This window comes from Pteropus medius, unplaced genomic scaffold (genome assembly GCF_902729225.1).
Source record: "Pteropus medius unplaced genomic scaffold, Ma_sr-lr_union100, whole genome shotgun sequence".
Taxonomy (NCBI): Eukaryota; Metazoa; Chordata; class Mammalia; order Chiroptera; family Pteropodidae; genus Pteropus; species Pteropus medius.
Genome location: NW_024350922.1, coordinates 538275 through 552339, shown reverse-complemented (window position 1 = coordinate 552339; position 14065 = coordinate 538275). Strand labels below are relative to the sequence as shown.

General features: G+C 62.8%; 1 protein-coding gene across 1 annotated transcript in view; it reads left to right on the top strand.

Annotated features, from left to right (window-relative positions):
- The window catches only part of HS3ST4 (heparan sulfate-glucosamine 3-sulfotransferase 4), a 150681-nt gene that overhangs the window by 38821 nt on the left and 97795 nt on the right, over positions 1-14065 (top strand). The window lies entirely within an intron of this gene.

The window sequence follows — 14065 nt, the reverse complement described above, 5'->3', positions numbered from 1 at the left end:
CCCAGGAGGCTTTCTCAGAGGCAGGTGGCTTGCAAAGCCCCAGTAAGGCAAGCGCTCTGGGAAGGGGTCAGGTGTGTTCCGTGGCCAGGTCTCGTAACACCCGTGGGCAGTGGCGGAGTAGCCTCCCGGCCTCTGGTGACAGTGCGTCTCCGCTGGGCGGTCAGTTGGTGGTGGGCTTTGTGTAGCGTGCCTTTCCTGCATGACGATCTCATCTAACCCTCACAGACACCTCAGGAGTGGTGGTGTTACTATTTCTGAGTGACAGATGAGGAAACTGAGGCTTAGCAAGTGCAGTGGTTTGTCCAAGGTCACTTAGTGATGACAAGTGACAGATCCTAGTCTCAAGCCCGGGTCTGTTGGCTCCAAGCCCCAGGCTCTCAACAACGATAGCGTACAGCTTCCTGGGGGGAATCTCGGTTAGGATGAGAGGTTCCTTATTCCCAGTGGGTTTTAATGCCACAGAGGCCAATAAAAGCACCAAAGAACCGAGTTTTAGTTAATCAGTTATTTCCTCCTTCAGTGATTAATTTATCAGTTTTCCATACTTATTCAGTATCTGCAGTGTGCTAGACGCAGTGGTAGGTGTGTCTGTAGCAATATTCCGTGAAGTTTTCTAGTGGCGGTGGATACGGGTGTAAGATAGGTATAGAAAAACATAGACAGCACAGTCTCGGGCAGCGAGAATCACTAACAAGCCCAGCGATGCATAGCACTGGCCTGACTGGGGGTCTTCTGGTGGGGACGGCTGGGAAGGGCTTTCTCGGGAGGTTTCTTGTGAGTTGGAGCTTGAGTCATGAGGAGGATCTGGTCTTGGGAAGAGCTGGGGGAAGGGCAAGTTCAAGGTCCCCAGTAAAGGAATGAGCTTGGTGTGCTCTAGGCACTTAAATGAGACCAGAGCATCTGGACCAGTTCTTGGCAGCTGTACTTATGACACCTGTGAGGAGCCTCCAGTCACACAATCCACTCTTCGGTCAGGTGGTCGTTGAGTCGGGTCAGAAGGCCAGTAAATTAAATTAAAGTGAATTAAATAGTGAGTGTGTTAAATTACGGACGTCGAATGATAAAGATGCGGTCGTCCGATTAAAATTAAGACCGTTAAGATTAAGATAAGTTCATTAAGTCGGACGTCCGTCGGAGTCGTCAGTGGTCCGTAAGATTAAATTAGTGGACGTCGGGTCGAATTAAAATTAAATTAAATTAAAATTCAGATAAAATTAAGGTTAGGGTCGGTTCGTCCGAGTGGTCGTCGAGTCGAGTGGTCACATACGTTAAAGTGGTCAGACACGTCAGATAGTCAAGGTCAGGTCGAATTAAAGGTCGTAAATTGTTAGATCAATCAAAATGGAGTCAGATTTTGTTCGTGATGGACGTCAATTAAAGTCGGTGGTGGGTCCATTAAAATTAAGTCGGTCGGATCCGGTCGGATAAAGTCGTCGATAGTCGAGTCAAAATTCGGTCGTCCGTTTCTAGATGAGTCGTTTCGATAAGTCAAAGAACTGGTCGAATGTTGATCATCCGTTCAAAATAGATAAATTAAAGGTCGGAGTCACTTGGTCCATCCGTTCATCCATCCGTTCATCCATCCATTCATCCATTCTCCATGCATCAACAAATACTCATGCAAGTCCCCTCTGTAACAAGCTGCATCATTAGCATTGGAGTCACAGAGATTAAAAAGGCATCATTCTTGTCTTTAAGCAGGTCACATACTATTCAGAGTGACAGAAATTAATGCAAATAATGTGAAAAATGGGCTCACGATGTAACATGGGCGCTAAGGAAGCCCTGGGGAGGCAGTCATGGACTCCGCCAGGGGCTTCCGGAAGGGCCTCCCTGGGGAGGTGACATTCGAGGCACTTTAGGGGAGAGGTTTGAGGTAGAACAGGAGGAGGGGGAAATGTACCCAAAGGCCTGGGTGCGGGTGACCATGGGGTGCAGGGCAGCCTGAGGGTGACAGGACGGACGCAGTTGTCTGGAAGTTGGAGGTGGCCTTTGTGTCCTAAGTCAGAGGTCAAGAAGCCTCGGGTTACATTTTGCTTGTAGCTATGCTTTGTTCAGACTGGACTGAGGTTTTAAAAAATAGATTTGTTTTCCAGTTTTTAATTGGGAGATCTCACATGCAAAATCCCAGATTCCTAGCTTCTCTTGGAAAGACCGGGACACCTGGCAACTTTGGGCCCACCTCCTCCAGGTGGCCGTGGGCTGCCTGGCCAGCAAGGGCTGCCCCTTCAGTGGGCGTCTGTCCGTCAGGCCGCCCCGCCCCCGCCCGGTGTCGAGGCTGGGCGTCGGCTAGCGCCTCGCTTATGCTGTCGTTTGTCTTAAAGAGAGTAAAACGTTTTCTTTCCTTATGTCTCTACTGCAAAGAGGAAAACAAAAGCTCGGCTGGGAGGCCTGTCTGCCTCAGGGATAGAGAAAACATATTTCTTGTGGAAGTAGAGACTATGCCTTCGTGTTTCGTGTGCAAACAGAGTATGGCAGCGTGGGGAGGACGCGGTGCCGGGTAGCGCTGCAGAAGCGCACGTGCCCGTGCGTGCACACGCCCCCTCCTGCCCGCCACCTGCCCGGTCACGGGTACCTGGGAGACCCCGGGGCCCGCGACTCTGCCCGCAGGAGCGAGGAGCCTCGTGGAGCTGAGACGTGTCGTTCGACCAGCGGGTCAGTGAAGCCGCCCTGGTCACAGTGGGCGGGTTCTCGATGGCGACGGTGGCTTCGCCGCGGGAGGACAGGGCGCACGCAGGGCAGACAGGAAGGCCATCGCCGCACTCCGGCTGGGGACACGGGTCAGTCGCGTTAGCATGGGACAGAGGCGGGGGGAGTGGAGAGCGGAGGCGAGCTGCAGCCGTGCCCGGGACACGGAGGCGCATCACGTGACGGCCGTGGCCGTGCTGTGCGTTTGGAGCAGGGACGTGCCGTCCTCGGCTTCGTTCTGGTGTGGCGTTTTCGCTGTGCCGACACCATGTAATAACTGTCTGTGACCGACGGTTACTAGTGTGGCTTTTTAAACCTGGCTTCAAATCCCAGCTTTAACACCTGTGGGCCGTGTGGCCACGGGCAAGTCATTTACCTGCCTTGGCCTCGAGTCCCTTCTCGTTAAATGTGGTACAGTCACGATGCCTCCCTTCATCCTAGGCCCTGGAGCCCGGCGGGCTGGGTTTGAACTGGTCTTTCTGCCCCCGCCTGGCTGGGAACTTTGAGAAAATTCACATAAACTCCGTGCCTTCATTTTATCATCTGCAAAATGGGACAATAATGGCACGTGCGTCGTAAAATCGCTGTCGGGATCGAATGGGTTTATACGCGCATCGTGCACAGAGCAGCGTGTACTCAATGCCAGCTCTCACAAGGGTCTGCCGTACGGTAACAGCTCAATACAAATCATTATTTCAGCTTAGCGAGCAGAATCTCGCATGTTCCGTGGGTTTCAGATATCCTGTCCCGAACGTGCTGCCTGCTGCGTAGGGCCTGGAGAAGGTCCCGGGGCCTGGCACGCAGCAGGTGTCCCGCCGGTCGGATGAGTGTGTACGCTGCGTGAGCGCCGCCATTCGGGTTCGGAAGAGACTGGAACCAGGGACGCCAGGGGACGTAAGTGAAGCAGGAGGGACCGTCATGGCTGGAAGACTGGTCGGGTCTTATTCTTTACACTTTATTTTAAATTTTACTTATTTACCTGTTTATGCTTCATGATTAATTTATTGCCATTTTATGTAGAGTGTTTTTCCAGAGCAACTTTAGATTCACAGCAGAATCGAGAGGGTGCAGGGTTTCCCACGGCCCCTCCCGCCACGGGCACAGCCTCCCACGTCGACGCCCCCGCAGTGGGGCCTTGGTGACGGCAGAGGAACCTGTGTGGACACGTTACTCCCGAGGCCCATAGTTCACGGGAGGCCTCACTCTTGGTGGCGCACGTGCTGCGGGTTGGGACAGAGGGCTGATGACACGCTCCCACCTTCGTAGTGCCACAGGGTAGGGCAGGCCCCGAAACCCTCGAGCTCTGCCTCGTCGCCGCTCCGCCCCTCAGCCCCGGTCCCTTCCTGTCCCATCCACAGCTCTGCCTTCTCGGCATCATGCAGTTGGCGTCACACAGCATGTATCCTGTTCAGACTGGCGTCTTTCACTTGGTGACATGCGTTAAAGGTTCTGCCATGTCTTTTTATGACTTGAGAGCTCATTTGCTTTTATCGCCGAATGATACTCTGCTGTCTGGATGGACCACAGTTTATTTATCTGTTCACCCACTGAACGGTTGCATCCAAGTTTTGGCAATTACGAGAAAAGCTGCTATAAACATCTGTGCGCACGTCAGTGTTCAGTGTCCCTGGTAAGCAGACACCGAGGCGCACAGCCGCCGCTGGACCATTTGGCGAGAGTGCGTTGGATAAAAGGCCGCCAGACCACGGTCCCGAGCGGCGGCACCGTCTGCGCCCCGCCGGCGGTGCCTGAGGCTTCTCGTGGCTCCGCATCCTCGCCGGCGTTCGGCGTCGGCAGCGTTGCAGATTTTGGCTGTAGTTCTGACAGGCGATGGTGGTGTCTCAGTGTTTTAATTTGCATTTCCCTGACGACGTATGATGCAGAGCGTCCTTTATCATTCGTTCCGACGTCCACCGCTGTGTCGGGTCCCTGTCCCCCTTCCTCTTCCTCCCCTCGGGCGTCTCATTGGGGGGATCTGACTCCCCAGCCTTTCTTCCTGGACACTGAGGTGGAGACTGTGTGCAGGTGTCCGTTCAGGTGTGGCTGTTGGAGAAGCAAAGCCACCGGAGTCAAGGGCGGAACCTGCACGTTCGCTCTCGAGTGCCCGGCCCGCGCCGTGGCGTCCAGGACATGAGCCACGGCAGATGCCGGGCGTGCGCCCTGAGCCCGGCCGAGGGGAAGCTGCTTCTCGGCGGGCACCCAGCTCTCTCTCCCCGTGTCCCTCCTGGCGCCCCAGTGGACAGGAGGGGCGCGCTCCTCCTGGGCACCCCCGGGGCCCGCTCCCTCCGCTTCACCCCAGTGGAGCCCGTGGTCCTGCCTGTGCCCTGCTGTGTACACTGCTCCGACCCTCACGCCGCTCCGGAGCGAGACCAATATTCGCTCTGCTCAGCCACTTCTCATCGGTCACACGGTCACCGTGGCCCCTGCCTGACAGACTGTGTCTGCTGGCAGTGCCTGTGCCCAGACTGCCGTTGCCTGAGCCCTGACCCCTCGTGGGCACCCGACCTCATCGTCCCTTGTGTTGTCACTGGTCCTGCTTCCCTGAGTCCTGCCTTCCGCGGGGCTGTGACTGCCCGTGTGACTGTCCTCAAGGGGCCTAAAGCAGCGGGCCCCAGCCTTTGTGGCAGCAGGGACCGGAGCTCCTGTGAGCATGTGACGCCTGATGATCTGAGGTGGAGCCGAGGCGGAGATGCTGGGGCCGGGGAGCAGCTGCAAATGCAGATGACGCTTCGCTCCCCTGCCGCTCACCTCCTGCTGTGTGGCCCGGTTCCTCACAGCCCAGAGCCGGTACCGGTATGTGGCCTGGGGGTCGGGGACCTGCGGCCTAAAGCACCCATGGGCCTGCCCCTTCTCACATACCTGGGCTGGAGAGCAGAGCGCCTGTCTGCTGAATCCCCGTCCCCAACGAGGACGCGGCGGCCACTTCACAGCTCCCTCTGTGCCACGTGACGCGGGTAGGAAGGGGGTGACCTGGACGCTAAGTTGCCTGCCAGTGGTCGCCAGGGGGGAAGGGGGCTCCAGTGTGAAGGGAGGTGCCTAGAAGGGGCAGCATGGCTCCCGGACGACCGCTTAGGACAGGAAACAAGGGGCCAGCTAGTCACCCAGCTGGCCAGCAGGCGACCAGAGCACTGTCAATTCAAGCAGCTCACTAAAGGTGACAGCGGCTGGTACCTGGGGAGAGCTTGGGCCCGGTGTCGGGTGCTCTGCGTGGGCCACCTGATCAAGCCCCCCAGTTGCCCCCCGTTTCCCCACCCAACAGCTGCCATCACGCTCCGGGCACAGTGCTGGGTGCTGAGGGGCCCGGGAAGCGAGGAGCACATGGCCCCTGCCTCGCGTGGCTTAGGCTGGTTGTGCAAACTGCTGTCACTGAAACGCCACACGCACAGCAAGGACGAGTGCGAGGCTGGGCCAGGGCCCTGGGGCTGCCTATGCCGATGACTGGCCTGCCATGGACGCCGGTGGGACTAGCAAGCTGAAGGCTGAGGGCAGGGGCTCAGTGGCCAGCACGGGGAGGGAGAGGCTTCCTTAGTGGAGGAAATGGCCACATGTGACAGACCGAAGCCCTAGGAGACAGGCTGCAGGAGTCTCCATACAGGCGGGAAGCTGGGGCTGAGGTCCAGAGACCTGCCGTGAGTGTCCCCGTGCCCCGCACAGGCAGACGGGACACCGCTCAAGCAGCCGAGAGTCTGCTCCCGCCACTGGACAGACCGCCACAGGCCGGGCTCAGGCGGCGGACGCGAGCTCTCCACTGTCCCGGGCGGCAGTCTGCGGTTGGTGCCGGCACGCGGGCTTCTCCCGGGGCCTCTCTGCTGGCCTGCGGTGGCCGCTTCTCTGTGTCCTCACGTGGGCCTCCCTCCGTCTGCGTGCGCGAGGCCGGAGAACGGGTTAGACACGGCAGCGAAGCGTTCAGGAAGAGGAGACAGAACGCTCGCAGGTCCTGGCCTGGTGCAGCGAGGGGTGCAGGCGGGACGGGGAGAAGCGGGGTGGGGGAGCAGCGTGCGGGGTCGCGGAAGCGGCGTGCGGGGTCGCGGAAGCAGCATGTGGGGTCATGGAAGCAGTGTGCAGCGTCCGGCCTGACTTCGAGCTCAGGTGACCAGGTGGATGGAGGTCCCAGCCAGGGATTCAGGAGCACAGAAGGATGAGCAGGTGTGTGGCGGCAGGTGACAGATTCTGTGGGGGACATGTAGGGACATCGCAGGGAGGAGCCCAGAGCAGTCGACACGGAGGCTTGGACCTCGGAGTTGGTCTGGGCTGAGACAGCTCGAGAGCCGCCCGGGGAGGGGACGAGAAAGGGCCGATGACGCCCTGAGGAGCCGGCGTCCTTCCCTTTGTGTTCACAGCACAGCCACGCGTGACGGGGGGAGCACGGCTGAGGGTCATCCACAGCTGCGGCCCGAGCCGGGACCCGATCCGCCACCGCCGCGCGCACATCCGTGTGCGTGTGTGCATGTGTGCGCATGTGTGTGTCCGTGTGTGCATGTGTGTGTGTGTGCATGTGTGTGCATGCGTGTATGTGTGTCCATGTGTGTCGCTGAAAGTGTCCGTGTGCATGTGTGTGCGTGTGCATATTGTCCTGCGTGTGTCAATCACATCAAGTCCACGCCGCATCGCAGCGTGTGCTGTGTCCATGTGCATGTGTCTGTGTGTGTCCGCGGTGTGCATGTGTGTCCATGCACGCTGCAGCGTGTAATCTTGGCGTGTCTGTGTGCGCGTGTGTCCGTGTGCGTGTGTGTCCATGTGCACGCGTGTGTGTGCGTGCGTGTGTGTTTCCCGGCAGGCTCCCGTCATCACTCTTCCCTGTGCCAGCCAGTGTTTGAATATATTGCCGCTGCCTTTGCCAACTTGGCAGCCGTCGCTGGCTGTGTTCTGCGGGACGTCCAGAGTCGAGTGCCTCGGAGGAGGGTGGCACCCTGGAGCTGGAGCCGGGGACGTGGATCAATGCCGTGGCGGAGAGGAGGGCCAGGTGGCGCCGTCCCCGGGAGCCGGACCGCAGGATTTAGAAGGTTCCTCTTCGCCCCTGCCACGTGGGCAGCTGCCGCGGCCCTGAGCGCAGGTCTCGGCGAGGTCGCGTTTCCGCGGCAGGGCGAGGTCAGGCACCCACTCCGCTCGGCGCCGTGGGCGCTGCACTTGCCGCGGTGGCGTTTGTGGCCACCTGCCCACCCGGAAGAGAGCTCAGACGTGGAAGACGAGGAACAGCCATGGGGACGAGATGGCGGAGGGGGCTGCTCAGCTGGGGCGCGAGGAGTCGCGTGTCACGACCCCAGGACGCGGCAGATGCCCCAAGCCTGTCTCACCTGCCCCGTTGGGGACGTGGCCGTGAGCTCCGGATTTGGGCCGAAGGGTGAGGCTCAAAAAGAGGCACCAGCGTGTGCTGGCTGGGTGGTCTCGGGGAGCCCCTCTTGGGGAGCCCCTCTTGGGGAGCTCTCTGAGCCTCGGCTGTTCGTACCGTGCCTGGTGGGAGGTGCGTGCGTGTGAGTGTGTGTGCACACCCGTATCACCCTGCACGTGTGTGTGCATGTCACACAGGTGCGGTCTCTGTCACAGCCCCTCCCGTCCTCCAATGACTCGGCTGTCACCCCTGCAGCCCCGATTCTCAGGCTGGGCGGGCACCTCCGCGCCCACGGGCCCTCGGGGTGGCGGCCGTCTTGGCGTCTCAGCCCTGTCCGCCTCTCACGAGCGTTTTCCTCGGCCTATGTCACAGGCCGGACCCTGTAGCTGTCTCCGGGAGGGGCACGTGCTCGGCGGCTGGTGCCACTCACGGCTCTGTCCCTCCGTCCACCACTGCTGCCGTCCTCGTGGACGGATGTAAAAGGAAGCTTTGCCTTCCACACTGATTTTTAAATAAGCACATATTTAGCCGCTGGTGCTTGACATGCAGGTTGCGCCGTGTTCTTCCACGAGCGAGCGGTCTCCCGATCGATCCCGCACAGATGATGGCAGGTCCGTCTCAGACGGCCAGCCGGGGACGGCCCGGCGTGCTCCAGCTCACGGTCAGCAGCACAGGGGGCGGGGGCCAGACGGCAGGTGCACACACAGGTGGGGCTCTTCTCCCACCCCTGAGCATGAGGAGCAGCCTGGGACGCGTCGCGTGGGGCGCCTGGTGAAGGCGGGGGACAGAGGGTTACGGCCGGAACGGAACTGTTTTCCTCCGTGTTCGCCAGTGGTGTCCTTCGCCAGGAGAGGAATAATAGCCCTTCCCCTCCCTCGGGATTTCTAGTGTCATTCAAGCGACGGTGGCCTTGAAGATGGGAAGCCAGCAGCCCGCATTCACTGACCGCATCCTCCACGCCCGGCCTTGTACCCGGATTCGGCTCCTGCATATCCGCGCCCCCAGACCCACCCGCTGCCGGAGCCCAGTCAGTGCTTGCTGGTGGGCGGGTCTCGCTCTTGCCGGTGCCCATTCTGCAGCACAGGGGCCCCAAGCTGAGCGCCAGTGACGGTGCCTGTGTCAGTTGGGGCCGCCCAGAGCAGCAGGACGATGGGGGACGTTATGCCAGGAAGAGACTCAGACCGTGGCGGCCAGGCCGCCCCCGCTGCCCCCGCCAGCTGGAGACCCCGGAGAGCAGGTGGGGCCATCAGCTGAGCCCAGAGGCCCGAGGGCAGGACAGGGACTTGCCCTCCCCCGCCTGCACCCCGTTCAGGCCGGGTGGCGCCCCCACCCTGGGAGGCGTCTTCTCACCGCGTGTCCCGATTCACGTCTTCCGGAAACGCCCTCGCAGACTCAGCCCGGCACAGCGCTTTGCCCGCCGCCCGGGCTGTGGCCACACGTAGCGTCACATCATGGGGACCATGCAGAGCCAGAATGTTTTCCGCGACAGCCTCGACCTCTGTGCATCCCCCGACCGCACCCCGTGCCCGGGGAGCACAGGGTGCTGGCTCTGGCCAAGCTGCTCTGTCCAGGGTCAGACGGGGCCTGTTCGACCCTGGACACACGGTCTCTGTCACAAGCGCCCAGCTCTGCCGCTGTCGCTGAAACAGAGGTTTCTTTACGAAACGTGGCGGCTGGCGGGCTGCAGCTCGCTGGCCCCGCCGCCGTGTCCTGGTCATGGCAGGTCCTGAGGACGGCAGCTGGGCTTCTCTTGGCGCAGTCCGCCTCGGTCACAGTCTCAGCCGGGCCTCGGAGGAGGGGCTGTCCGTCTGGGGTCCGGCCTGGCGTCGTCTGGGCGTCCCCGCCAGCTCCCCAGGCCCCAGCTTCCCCCAGGGACCTGTGCTATGGAGTGACCGGTCTTGGCGTGAGCTCTGCGCTCGGCCTGTGTGACCTGGCCGAGCCTCTCTGCTCCTGACTTTTGTCATCCACATTACTGAGACCGTCATACCCACCTCGCAGGGCTGTCGTGGGCGGGCAACACGCAGGCACGGAGTAGGGGAGCGGGGATGTTAGTTACTCGTCTTCCTGCAGCTTCTGCCCTAAACCTCCGCCTCTCGGCCAGAACGTGGACGTGTAATGTGCAAACGTGGGTGAACCGGGGAGACCCTCGGAATTCTAGGAAGAGCCTTTGCAAAGCGAGAGACTCAAGTCTGAGGAATCCGTCGTTTCTGCCCCGGCATGCTCCTCGAGAGAGCGAGGAAAAGTCAACATTTCATTTTCACACCTGTAATGCAAGCCTGGGACACGAAGCTGGCTGTGACGTCAGGGGACCGGGAAGCCCTCGGCACTGCAGGCAGGTGGCTTTGGTGCCCGCAGACGGCAAAGGGGCCCTCAGGAGGACGGAGGGACCGGCCCAGCCCCGTGCATCCCCCGCTCCACCACTCGCCATAGCGCGTCTGCCCCAGCTGCTCGCGGGCGGGGCGGGCGGCCGCGTAGCGGGGAGCTGCCTGGCCCCACGTTGGCGCCTCTGCCGCCCTTTCCTGCCAGCCCCCCAGGCTCCAAGCGCGTCCACGCATCCCGTGTGGCCCAGGCCGGCCTCCCTGCTGCTTGGCTCCAGCGCCCGCATGCCTTTGCCCCGAGCTCTGGAGCTTTGTGTCCGGTCACCACGGCCGGCCTCGCCCTCCGGCCCCGCCCACAGCCCTCTGCTCAGAATGCCACAGAACACAGGAGACCCGGCCTCAGCTGTGACTGTGTCTCCCTGAGCGAGGGAAGCTCTTGGTGAGGGCCGGGGCCGCGTCTCACCCACCCGCCTTGCTCTCGGACCCGGTCCGGCGGTAACGAGGCTGGATAAATACCACTGCACTTGAAGATAGAAATTATTTACGTGTCTGGATGCGGCTGCCAGGTGACACGCCGAGTCCCTCGGATGCCGGCCGTGCAGAGAGGAGGGTCCTGCGCTGACTTCGAGTCGTGGGTGCATACGGAGTGACGCGTGTGGGGCGGAGAGGTGCCGAGAACGGCACGCGACACGCAGGAAGCGCCGCACACGTGCTCATCATCGTCGCCACGCACAGGCCCTGCCCGGTTTGACCGTGGTCAGGCTCACAGCGCCCTCGTCACCCAGGCTCCCCTTCTCGGGCAGTGTGACGTTCCGGGGGCTCAGAGACCGTGGGTACTCAGCGTCCCCGCGCGCGGCCGAAATCTGGTGCCTCCCTGGCCTCCCTGTGCGGCGTCACGCGCCCCTTCAGCGCCGATGGAACAGGCAGCCGTTCACGCGGGGGCCTCGGCGACCGTGTGGCGGCCGTGTGCTGGCTGCGGCCGGCTGGCGGAGCGTCGGGGGCTCTGTGCTGCCTGGGCTGTGCGTCACGGGACGGCCTTGCTGAGGCCCCGCCAGGAGACAGCGACGCCGAGGGTCCTGGGTACAGGGTCGGGACCGCGAGTGCTGCCGGCAGGCGCCTGCGGCCTCGTCCTCCCGTAAAAGGCGGCACATGGACTGCAGCGCGCTCTACGGCCGGGGGACACGGGCTTTGCTTTTGAAAAGCACCGGGGCTCATCCTGCGGTTCGGGGCGCAGGCCCTCCCGCCTGCCGCAGACCAGGCGCAGAAGCCACGCCTTCCCCGGCCGTGGGCACTTCCCGCCCATGTCGCGGCTGGTCTGTTCGCCCTCGCCCAGGGCTCTGCCCGGCGCGTGCTCCTTCCGCTTCCCCAATGGCAAGCCCCGCTTGTCCTCCCAGCCTGGCCCCGTAGGCCCCCACGGCGCCTCCCCCAGGGCCCGCGAGCCGCTGTTCCTCCTGTCCCTGTGCTGAGGCGGTAACGAACCCACTCGCTGCTTACGTGTCCCCACCAGCCCGCGTTCTGTGACAGCAGAGGCCGCGTACCTCTGACGCCCCCCGAGGCCCAGGCCCGTGTGTTGCCAGCATGAAACAGACGCTGGCCTGGAGAAGGCTGGTGTCCGCAGGCTGTGTGCACTTGGCGCGTCTCGGCCGAGGGTCCAGCACCTCTGTCCCCTCAAAGCCCCTGTCCCTGTGCCGGTGCCGAGGTCTGGCCCTGGGTTGGCAGCGTGTGTAGCGCTGGTGCCCGGTTCCTGGGTGAGCTCCTGCGTGGGGCCCCGTGACGCCGTGATGCAGCCACGTGGGCTCCGATCCCACCACAGGACCCGGTGGCCGGGCTGTGCCGAGGGCCCCACCGCCTCCCCGCCCAACACCGCCCTCCCTCACAGCCCAGGCCCGGCCACGCGGCCTCAGCCCTGCCCCGCCGCCTCCTCCGGGCCCACGGGCATGCCCGCTCCGAACCCTCCCCGCCCGTCGCTGCCGCTGTCCTGCCGACCCCTCCCGGTCACTCCCGCTGTCCTGCCGACGGCTCACGCGCGTCCACTCCCCCAGCTCAGCATGCTCCATGCGGGGGCACAGCCCGCGTCACGCGCGCGTCCCCCACACGCCCCGGGGCTCGCAGCTCTGCCTGCGCCTCATCTGTTCTGTTGGTTCCTCCGAGCTCCTGTTTTCCTCGAAACCCGCCGATTTCCCCCACTCCTCCCAGCCCTGCCAGGCCTCAGGAATCACTCATTTCTTTTCCTCTGAGCACGTGTTTGGCGTTGGCCTCCGCGCGTCAGGCCCGGGGCTTCGAGCGGCCACGCCGGCCGCTCAGCTGGCTTCAGTCCCGGAAGCTCATCTGAGCCTCGTCTTCCTGGTGAGGTGACAGGGACGCTGGAGGGCGAGTGACAAACGAGGTGACTTCGCGTCTTGCCTGTGTAGGGGCCGGACTGCGGGAGCCGGGCGGGAGCAGAGAGCGCAGGTCCTCACCGCAGGCCACCGTCCCGCACTCCGAGCGAAGTCACGGAGCACATGCACCCGGACCGGCCACACCCGTGGGCTTTCGACTTGCTTCGTGAAGTCAGCCCGGGAAGCGGGAGGGTCCGGCCCACGTGTTCCCCACGGAAGCGGGCCTGGGGGGTTCGAGGAGGTGCCCGGCGCCCGGCGCCACAGTGGCTGGGCGTCTGGTGGGCTGCAGGTCTGTGGCTGCCATGGCCACAGGGATGCCGGCTGCGCTGCCGTCGTCCCAGGCCCCTGGGCCGGTCACTGCCCGGTCACGGCCTCGCCTGCGTGGGCGCGTGTCCAGCAGGCAGGCGGGCACATGGCGGTTGCGTCTCCCTTGCTCGCTTCACTTTCCGGCTGCCCGTGGGAGCGGCCTGGCTCCCCTTTGCCCTCGCCTGTCACCAAAGGCCCAGCCTGTCGTGGAGAGCACAGGGGAGCCCTAAATAAATGACTCTCCTGTCTCCGTTGGCTCCGAGGCCAGAAGTCCCAGCTCGGCCACGAACTGACACACGCCCAGTCTGTCAGACGAGACAGTGTCCGTGCCATTGTCCTTTGCTTCCGTCCTTGGGGGTCTCTTCAGATACGCTCGGTGGGGCTGGTTCTGTGCTGCCCCGGATGAGAGTTCTGGAAGACCCCTGAGTCTCCGGCAGCGGTTCGCTCACCGACAGCCCTGCAGCTGCCGGAAGCTGTGGCACTCGACGTACTTCAGCAACGCAGGCGTGCGGTCCAGCACGGTCGCCCAGACGGTGAACTTGGCCCTGGGGCTTGCTGCACACAGGGCGGCCTGCTGTCACAGGAGGGAGGGAGGTGAGCAGCTTCCCTCTGTCCCCTCCCGCAGCCCCTGCAGGGCGGGGAGGGGCCGAGGAGGAGGGGCCTGCGTGACCTGACTGTCCCGAGCTGGCATCAGTGCTTTCTGCGGCCGGCGGCGTTCCCGGCGCGTGTCTCTGGCGATCCCCACGCACACGCCGTCCCCATGGCTGGGGCTCTCCCTGTGACCTGTGTCTGCCTCTACACGCACGCTTCTGTCCCCCGTCCTTTCTCGGGGGGCTGCTCTTCCTTCCACACCATCCTCTTGGACACACCCTCTGTTGTCTGCGGGTCACAGCTGGTCCATGAGACATGCGCACACTCGCTCCCGGCCGCCCCTCTGGGTGGGGGCTGTCGTCACCCGCCCTGACGCGGTGGGCTCTGGGGCGTGGCACATGCGCCTTACCCCCAACACACAGCTGGCCGGTGACCACGGTGCGATCTTGGCCAAG